The sequence below is a fragment of the Arachis hypogaea genome, chromosome 14 (genome assembly GCF_003086295.3).
Source record: "Arachis hypogaea cultivar Tifrunner chromosome 14, arahy.Tifrunner.gnm2.J5K5, whole genome shotgun sequence".
In the NCBI taxonomy this organism is placed as follows: Eukaryota; Viridiplantae; Streptophyta; class Magnoliopsida; order Fabales; family Fabaceae; genus Arachis; species Arachis hypogaea.
In genome coordinates, this window is record NC_092049.1 from 78,338,995 (window position 1) to 78,348,350 (window position 9,356).

A 9,356-nucleotide genomic window follows, 5' to 3' on the forward strand; every position below is an offset into this window, starting at 1 on the left:
CCAAATATTAATTTTACGGATAATAATTTATTCATTTTTATTGTATACAAACTAATTTCATTTATTTATAAATAAATTTATGAGTATTATTTTTCAAAAATATTTAGTAAGCAAAGAAAATCAACTAAAAATAACCATAACTTATCTTATTTAACATTTATTAATTATTACGATAATTAATTAATGCTAAATAAAATAAGTTTTTTTTTTTTTTTTTTTTTTTTTGCATTACCCATTATTTTTACCGTAAAATCACGTGAAGACAAACCTCGGAGAGGGGGAAGCGTGGTCGACTGGTCGTTGCATTGTCCTGTCTTTTTTTCTTGCTTGCTGTCCCTCTCACTCCATCTCTTCCTATCCAGTCGCAACAACGAGTCACAACCAGTTCACCTCCACCATGCAATGCTCTTCCTTCTCTCTCCTCAACCCCAAAACCCACATTAGCTCTTCGATTTGACCATGGACGACTCAGCTAGAAAGAGGCTCGCCATCTTGTGCTCCCATCTTAGCCCCTCCCCCTTTTCTCCCGATCCCACTCTGACCGCCGTTTCGGGCTTGGTCTGTGCTTTTTCTTCTTCTGATGCCGAGACGCAAGTGGCTCATACCGAAAATCAGAATTTGCAAAATGATTGCGTTTTCTGCAAGATTGTCCATGGGGAATCACCTGCTTGGAAGGTATGCATGCTTCTCATCAGTTAGGGATATTAATGAATAAAAGAATATTATTATATAGAGGATATTAGTTGTCATATGATTACTATGTTTTAAACTGGGGACTTAAGAATAGAATGTTCTAGAGTCTTTTATATTCCTATATAATATAATGAAATAGAGAATGAAAGTACTTCGAGCTAGTAGTTCGTATGGTTTTAGAGCAATTTTAGTTCAAGGAAGTACCTTCCTTGGAAGATGGATTGTTCATAATTTTTTTTGTAACAACTTCTTTTCTTTGGCTTTTGTTACTGAATTTGTGATGTTTATTAGTTGTTGAAGGGTGATTTATATCTATTTGTCCTGTTTCAAACTGAAATTTTTCCAAAAAGTTGAAGCATGGAGAAACTGATGTAGTTTGATAGAACTTGCTGGGTCATTTGGTTTTAAGGGTAAACTCTTGAATATTGAAGCCAAGACCAAATGTTGAACTTGAACTTGAGGAAAACTGCTTAATGTTGAGCAGTTAGTCAGTCATACAACTTATCGGTCAGCAATTGCCGTTACATGTCCTGGTTCATCAAACTATCATTGCCCAACTGCCCGTGATTCTGATAGCTTTTGTTCATTTTACCTTTGGAATTCTCCCCTAATTTGCAAAATAATGGAGCTTTTAACAAGAATTCTCCTCTAATTCTCCCGATTTTACCTCGTCTCACTAAGTTGGTTGACATACATTAACAGTCACTAAATGAGTGTGCAGGTTGATTTGGTTGTCAAAAGACTCAAGTTAAATAGTTTCTGCTATATCTTGCTGGACTAGGTAATAATGACTTCTGGATAAAGTAAGCCTATAAAGTAATAATTAAGAATCGACCTGTTTGATGGGGTCGGCTACATAGTTAAAATAGATGCTGAGAAATCAGACTGTGCTGCTCCCATGAAATGAAATAGTCTGCTTCTAAATTGGAAGAATGTGTATTTAATTATTTATATAGAAGGGGGTTATTGAAAATGTTCTTTGGTTTGAACTGATCATTCTACCCAGGACTATATTTAGGATTAGTTTTGAGTAGGGAAATTATTGAAGTGTAGGTGGTTAGGTGTGAGGGATAAAAGCAGTTGTGTGGGACAACTTCACTGGAATCTAATAAATTCACGAATTTTGATCTCTCAACTTTTATTCTCAATATACTATATTACATTGACTTAAATAAAAGTCTGGAACCATAATTACAATATTATTTAATATGAAAACCATAACCATTAGCAGTTCTAGACTTCTAGACCTTAGCAATTTATTTATGTGCATTGTTGAAGTTTCACCATGGATATAACAATAGAGCATTTATTAAAATGTTTTGCTAAGGTAAGTTATTAAGGTTTCAAAAGTGATAAGTTTTCATGGGAGAAAGTACACTTTGGAAACTCTCGATGCTTTCAATAAACTGAAAATTTATCACTTTGGATGGAACTTATTCGAAATTTAGAGATGGAATGGGTGAGTGAATGAGTTAGGAGATGATTTAGAGGTGGAACTTTTTATTTGTAAACTACAAACAGGCACAATATTGATGTTCAGGTATGTATTTTACTATTTTATGAATTGTGAGCACTAAATATTCAACTAGATTTTCCCGTTGTTAGCTTTGTTGGTTTTATGTGAGCTTCTCATGCCACCATGTGATCCATCCACAGGGTTGAGTAGTGGAATTGGTCTCATGCAAATGCAAACTAAGGTTGCTTCCTATAGATTTGAATAATGAGTCCAAGTGTCCAACCATTCTGCAGTGATAGTAGATCTTAGCACTAAATTGCCCTTAATAACATTTAGAGTTTAGACATAAGGTAGTTTCTGAAATTGTGAATCATGTCCTTTGAAATTCTTCCAAATATTTGTATATTTTCAATCATTAGATGTAACAACTGTTTTTATCATTTCCAACTTTTTATATATAGTCTAATCATGTTCTCTCATTACCCTATCGTGACTTTCGTTTTTGTTTTTTTACCCTTTTTTTGGTGTCAATTAACAGCTATATGAAGATGACATGTGCCTTTGCATATTGGATATATATCCATTGAGTCATGGGTAAGGTATCATATGTCCATGGTGCAATTTTATATTTTTCATAGGTATATAGTTGTGAGGTGCAGCTGTGTTTTGCGTTATTTCATACCTTTATGCACATTCACATATTGTCATAAGTATATTAAAATTGAAGAATTTTTTTAAGCACCTAATTAAAGTGGAGAACCACACCTTAAAAGTTAGCTATTAAGGGGAAGAATCACTTTTCCTAAATATAACATCAAGCATTCCATACTACTCTTTTTGGGACTTTGGGCACCACATAATACCCAAGTTCCTTACACATTCTATGCAGTTTTGTATATCGTGATCCTGAAATTGTACCCTTCGTGATGATAAAATATGATTGCTTCCCCTTTTACTTCCTTCGAGACAAGATGTTCTCAAAGTTTATTCGTAATAGTTAAAATGCTAATTTGGATGTGAACAGAAAAGAAAGTGATGAGAATTTTGTTCCGAGAAGAATTCTAATTCTGAAAAATCTTTATTTTTTTAATGCCTTAGTTAATTATTATGAATGTTTAAAAATTTCATAAATTTTCAATAGCTTATTGTTGGATTCGGTAATCATTTGTACGTGAAATTCATGATCCAATAAATTTACCTTTTCAACTATTCTGCATATCATTGTTTTGTCAACTTCTAACATGCACTTTGTTTACCAGGCACTCTCTTATTATCCCAAAATCTCATTTTCCTTCACTGGATGCTACTCCTCCATCAGTGAGTAACTACTCATAAGATTGAAATTATGACAATTTTTCTGTCTTCACCCTGTTTAATTTTAGGTTGATGATAAATCGTCTCTCCATAAGGGAAAAAAAATAGTATTTAGGATTCTTATTATATATGATACTGCTATTGTTAACATTTAAAGATAATGTGTCTACTGCTTAGTTTCAACCTAGCATTTTACCCAGCATGAAAAGTTGCTAAGTAACATGCAACCGAAATATAGAATAAATGGCGTGCTTGTGTTTAATAAGTTTATGTATTCTGTACTTCTGTAATGTGAGACAATTATCCTAATTGGCTTATGGTACAGGTGATAGCTGCAATGTGTTCGAAAGTACCGTTTATTAGCAATGCAATCATGAAGGCTACTGGCAGTGGTATGTAGTTGAACACTTGTATTTCTATTTGAGCTTTTGTTTCCTTTAGTTATGCATTTCAATACATTTTGCTCATTTTAAGCAATTCTGTTTATGGATAGCAGTAGATACATCGCTATTACTCATCCGGAAACAATGAGGGAAAGTCATTAACTTCTGTAAATATCTCGGTTCTTGTTGAGTGATGTGGTCTTTATGAATCTTTCATACTTCAAACGTTTTTTCATAGTGGTTGCTTGTGTACGAAAATTATAAATTGTCTTGCAACTGTCAATTTCAAATCAGCTTCAAAGAAGTCCAGTGGCACACCAGGTCTATATTTAGCACTGAGATAAGGGAGTCTGGTCCTGCTTAAGCCTCGGCTCGGATTGTACCTGAATAATAAATCACAAAACTGTTACAAGAGTACTAGGAAGGCTAAGTGAAGGGAAAAGCAGTCGGATTTGAAAAGAGAGAATGAAAACCTGAATATAATTGCTCTGGTAAATGGTAAATGGATATCTAAACATATCTCAGTAATCCCTATTAGACTGGTAAATGAATATCTTTCCCAGCTTGGTTATAAGTTCTTAAAAAGTGTTTGAAATGAAACTTATCCCTGGTAGGATAGATGGGGCAATTCAGGTGAGATCCAACGTAGATCGAACTTCTAGGTCACCTGTGGGATCCAGGGTATGGCTTTAGTTAACAGATTTGCGAACCGCAGTCCTAAAGAAACATGTTTTGTGGCTGTTTATCCCCTGTCCAAATTTTACTTGAAATGTGAATCAATCTCAATTTACTTAATCATGCCATGTTGAATAGGATTATGAGCCGTGCTAGCTATTGTATATTAGCTTATGAATAAGGTTACTGGAGAATTGGGGAGCATGATGCACATTTCATATGGGAAGTAGAATCTCAATTCTGATCTCTCTTCTCAAAGAGAACTTGATGGGAATACCCATCCTTCAGAAGAGATGCTTCGAGATATTTTGTGATTTTGAATTGACTATGCAAATGGAGTTTAGGTAAAAGAAATGATGGAGGGAAATAGTTCCAAAACCTGCAGTTGTGATACAGGAGCAATTAGCTATCGTTATATGTTTACTTGAGAGGAACAAGAGGGAATATGTCCGGATTTAAAGGGCATATGGTTGGTCGCATCAAGTACAATACTATATGAGTTAAATGATTGAGAACATTAGTTCTTACCAAACAAAATCAGAGCTAGGTTGCATAGGTTGCTTGCAAAGAAGGAAATCCTCTCCTATGCCCCAACCATCTACCAATGTCTTTTCAGCCGCACTTTTGATTCAAGTAGTCATGCCAACACCTAGGAGTCACAGATCAATTTTGCTCATGTGTCTCACAAACGTGGGACATTGATGCATGGCTGACATGAATAACATGATTAAAACACGGAAAATATTGAACCCTTTGCTTGATAGACCAAGACTAATGAACTCTTTAACCCAAAACATAAAGTAAAAGGAAGATACCCATTTTCTCAGAAACTTTCTTTTTCCCATTTTTTCCTTTTCTTTGAGATGTCACATGATTTATGAAATGCTTAAATAGGAAATGCATAGGACAACATAAAGCACGAGTACTCTGTTTTCTGGGATGGGTTTAGTAGTAATGAACATTGGTTGTTTGACGTTCGCCAACATATGGAAGTACTGTGAATCTTATATCTATTTTGTGTCTCCTTGGCCCAGCCAATGTCTTTGCTTATGCACATGCAGAATAGCTTGGTTTATTGCCTGCAGATTGGAGCAGGCCAATTCCAAGTTTGTTTGACAAACCAAAGTGACATGACACACCTCAAGTCCTATTCTTTATCTTGTGCAAACACTTTGCATGGTAAGATCAATCCTTGCTCCATGATGACCTATGAGACTGTTAAACATCCACAACGCTCATGATGCAATAGCTTAACCAAAAAAGTTCTGACCCACGGTGACCACAGAGGCTTAACCCTTGGAGGTCCCAACAAAGCAAAACCAGAACTGTCAACATGAGGCCATTGAGGCCTTTTTCAATGGCAAGCAACATCTGGGTGGTTAGTAATGTGCTGCAGGGGAATGTCAGATTAATTGACCACCCAATTCTTGCTTGCATAGGGTTCTTCTTGAGGATTTGAGCTGGCCAAAGGCCCCTACATACAGTTGTTTTGGAGTCTTGCACCTGAAGTGGCCTATTTGAGGCTGCAAGGAGTTCTCATCTATGGGGTCTTTGTTTGTGCTGCGTCCACCATGGCTGTGGGGTGTTCTTCTGTGATACCCTTACTAAGGCCTAGAGTTCCTTGTCTGTGGATAGCGTATATGGAAGCAGAGCAGTAATGGAATACATAAGAAAATTGAGTGGAGGGAAAAGCAATGGTAATCTTCTGTGATTTTCAAGTAGTTTGACATGTATTAGTCAACTTATGAGTAAACTTGTAAGGCGTAAGGATGCTAATTGGTGGAATCTCCAGAGGTTGCTCCGTCGACCGACCCAGATCTTCTGTTAAGCGTTCAAGTGAGAGCATGCCCGTAAGGACTCGAAAGATGGTGAACTATACCTAAACAGCGCAAAGCCAGAGGGAACTCTGGTGGAGGCCTGTGGCGATACTGACATGCAAATCGTTTGTCTCACCTATGTATAAGGGTGAAGACTAATCGAACTGTTTAATAGCTGGTGCCTGCTAAAGTTTCCCTCAGGATAGCTGGAGCTTGAGTATGAGTTCTATTAAGTGAAGACAATGATTAGAGGCATCAGGGGCACACCACTGCTGACTTATTAGGTAGGATGACGCGGATACTTTGTTGAGCGGTGCCACAGAATTGAGAGCTCTAAGTAGGCAACTTTTGGCAAGCAGAATTGACGATGCGGGATGAACCGAAAGTCGGGTTACAGGGCTCAACTACTTACTAACCGAGACCCCAAAGGGGTGTTGGGTGATTAAGACAATAAGATGATGGTCATCGTGGTCGAAATTTGCTGTGTGTGATAACTCACTTGTTGAATCAAATAGCTCCAAAAATAGATGATACTAAAGCGCTTGACCTATACTCGGCCCTTGAGACAAGGGCCATGCTGCGATGAGTAGGGGAATGGCGGTTGCTGCAAAATCTAGGGCTTGAGCGGCCATTGGTGCAGATGTAGGACCTCCATATTAATAACAAGATTCTTGATGGTTTTTTGTGTCTTTGTCCAATATCCACACTTGTTTCTTCAGTCTGTTGATCATCGTTTGACCTTACATATCACCCCATAGAGTTTTGTTTAATGCTTGGAATTCTGCAGATTCATTCAATCTGTTGATTAACAATGGAGAAGCTGCTGGGCAAGTAATATTTCATGTAAGATACTACATCTACGTAGTTACTCGTAATTTTGTGGAATCAGTCATATTCTTTGCTCTCTACATGTTTGAATTTATGAAAGGTCGTTAATTTTACTATATATCGTGCATTGCAGACACATATCCACATAATTCCTCGGAAAGCATATGATTGTTTATGGGCTTCTGAGGTAATGTCATCATATACTTTTTATGGGACAAAAGTCTTATTGCTATAATGCTATTCATGTTAGGTGTCATGTTTTGATAACTAAATTTTCTTCAAAAATGTATTTTTTTTCATCAAAGATAGAGAGACTCGAACCCGCAACCTCGGGAGACTATGCCATTTGAATTATAGCTCATTGGCTTTCAAAATATGTATTTGCTTATTGAAATTTATTATTAAATATATTATCGAGTCTATTATTTTAATAGTATATTCTATAAATAATAGAGCCAAGGTATTGATATTATTACGTATGCTAGGTGTCAATATTTTTCAAAAAAAAATTTATTAAAATATTTGAGTACTATAAAGTTACAAAACATATTTGAAATAACTTGATATTTTGCAAGCACAACATATAATATATATAAATAAGGATTAAATACAAAATCAATGTTTAAGATTGTTTTAAAATGACAAAAATATCTCTTTAGATTTAAGGTTATTTAATTAAATTAGAAATTAAAATTTGAATTTGATTCTAAAAGGCTAAAATAGTTAGAGTTTATTTTAAGAGACTAAAATGCTCTTTTAATAGTAATTTCAAAATGGCAGAAATATCTTTATCAAATTAATGAAGAGCATTTATTGTATTAGAAGTTAATTTTTTTTTTTAAAAAAAAATCTGAAATACCAGTGGAGTATATTTTAAGAGATAAAAATACCTTTTTAGCATTAATTTTAAATGATAACAATACCCTCATAGAACAGTACATGCATAATTCTACAAATAAATGTTGTATAAAACTAAGTATTCCTGGATATTTGATGTCACTAAAATTTTAATAGAAAACCAATACATCAATGTATGTTACTTATGTATTTTTTTATTTATAATTCTACATATTTCATTCTATACAATTTCAAACATTGGATAATTATCACTTTTAATATATTCATTTAGATTAACGTTAGGGAGTTAATTTTTTTCAGTTAACATCACTATTTTTTTTTCTTAAATTATTTTGTTTATCTTAAATTCTAGATCCTAGATTATAAACTTTAAAGAAAAGTTGGTTAACGTTGGCTAATTAAAAATTAATTTCCTTTACTTTCTCATTCTTTTATTCACAAATTTAATGATGATAATATCTTAATTTTGCACTATCCTTTTATATTATATCTCGTGCAACGTACGGGCATGTACCCTAGTTATTCTTTCAAGTTTGATACGTTATGGCCATAATGATTATGTGGCAAGAGCTCAAAAGAGTAATAAAACTTCATGTTTATAGAGTTTGCGAAGGCGTCCCCTTAAACTAGATGACAAAGTATCGCAGCTTGCAGCTCGTATTCAGGAACAGTTGCCATCAGAAGTTTTGCCAAGACAGCAAGAATGAAGATTTTCGTTCAAGTAAAAGTTAGATGTGTTATGAATCTGTCATAATTTGGTACTTCATATTTTCATGTACAGAATGAATGATACGTGCACAAAATAATTTTCATAAGCAACCATCATTTTCAGTGAATGAGTGGTTGAGTTTTATAATCATTGCTTATTTGCATTTCAACTCAACCCAGAACATCTCAATTATTCATTCAGTGAACACCAGCATTATATAAGATTCTATATGTGTGCATAATTTTTCTTCATTTTATGTGCCAATGTGTAAACTACTAAACTGTAGTACTGTTTAGTCAAATTTTATGTTTATTGAATTTGGTCAAGAGCAATTCGGCGGCCCTTCCCATACACACGCCATAAACGTCCTTTTTAACCAATATTCTGAAGATTGGACTAGTTGGTTCAACCGGATTAATTGAGAACCGGTCCCTTAGCCAATTCTGTTGAAGTGAAAAACTGTCTTGACAAAAAATTGGTGAAAAAACCGATCAAACCAACTGTTAATTAGTGAACCGCATGAATTAGATGATTTTTTTTCTGATTTTCAATTTAAAAAAATAAAATAAAAAATACATAAACCCTCTCTCTTCTCTCTCACACACGACCTAGCTTCTCTCTCT

The 9,356-nt window shown here is 34.7% G+C and overlaps 1 pseudogene; it reads left to right on the forward strand.

Moving 5' to 3' along the window:
- The first annotated feature begins 271 nt into the window (after positions 1–271).
- LOC112742427 (adenylylsulfatase HINT3-like) lies at positions 272–8,984 on the forward strand (annotated as a pseudogene).
- The last annotated feature ends 372 nt before the right edge of the window (positions 8,985–9,356 follow it).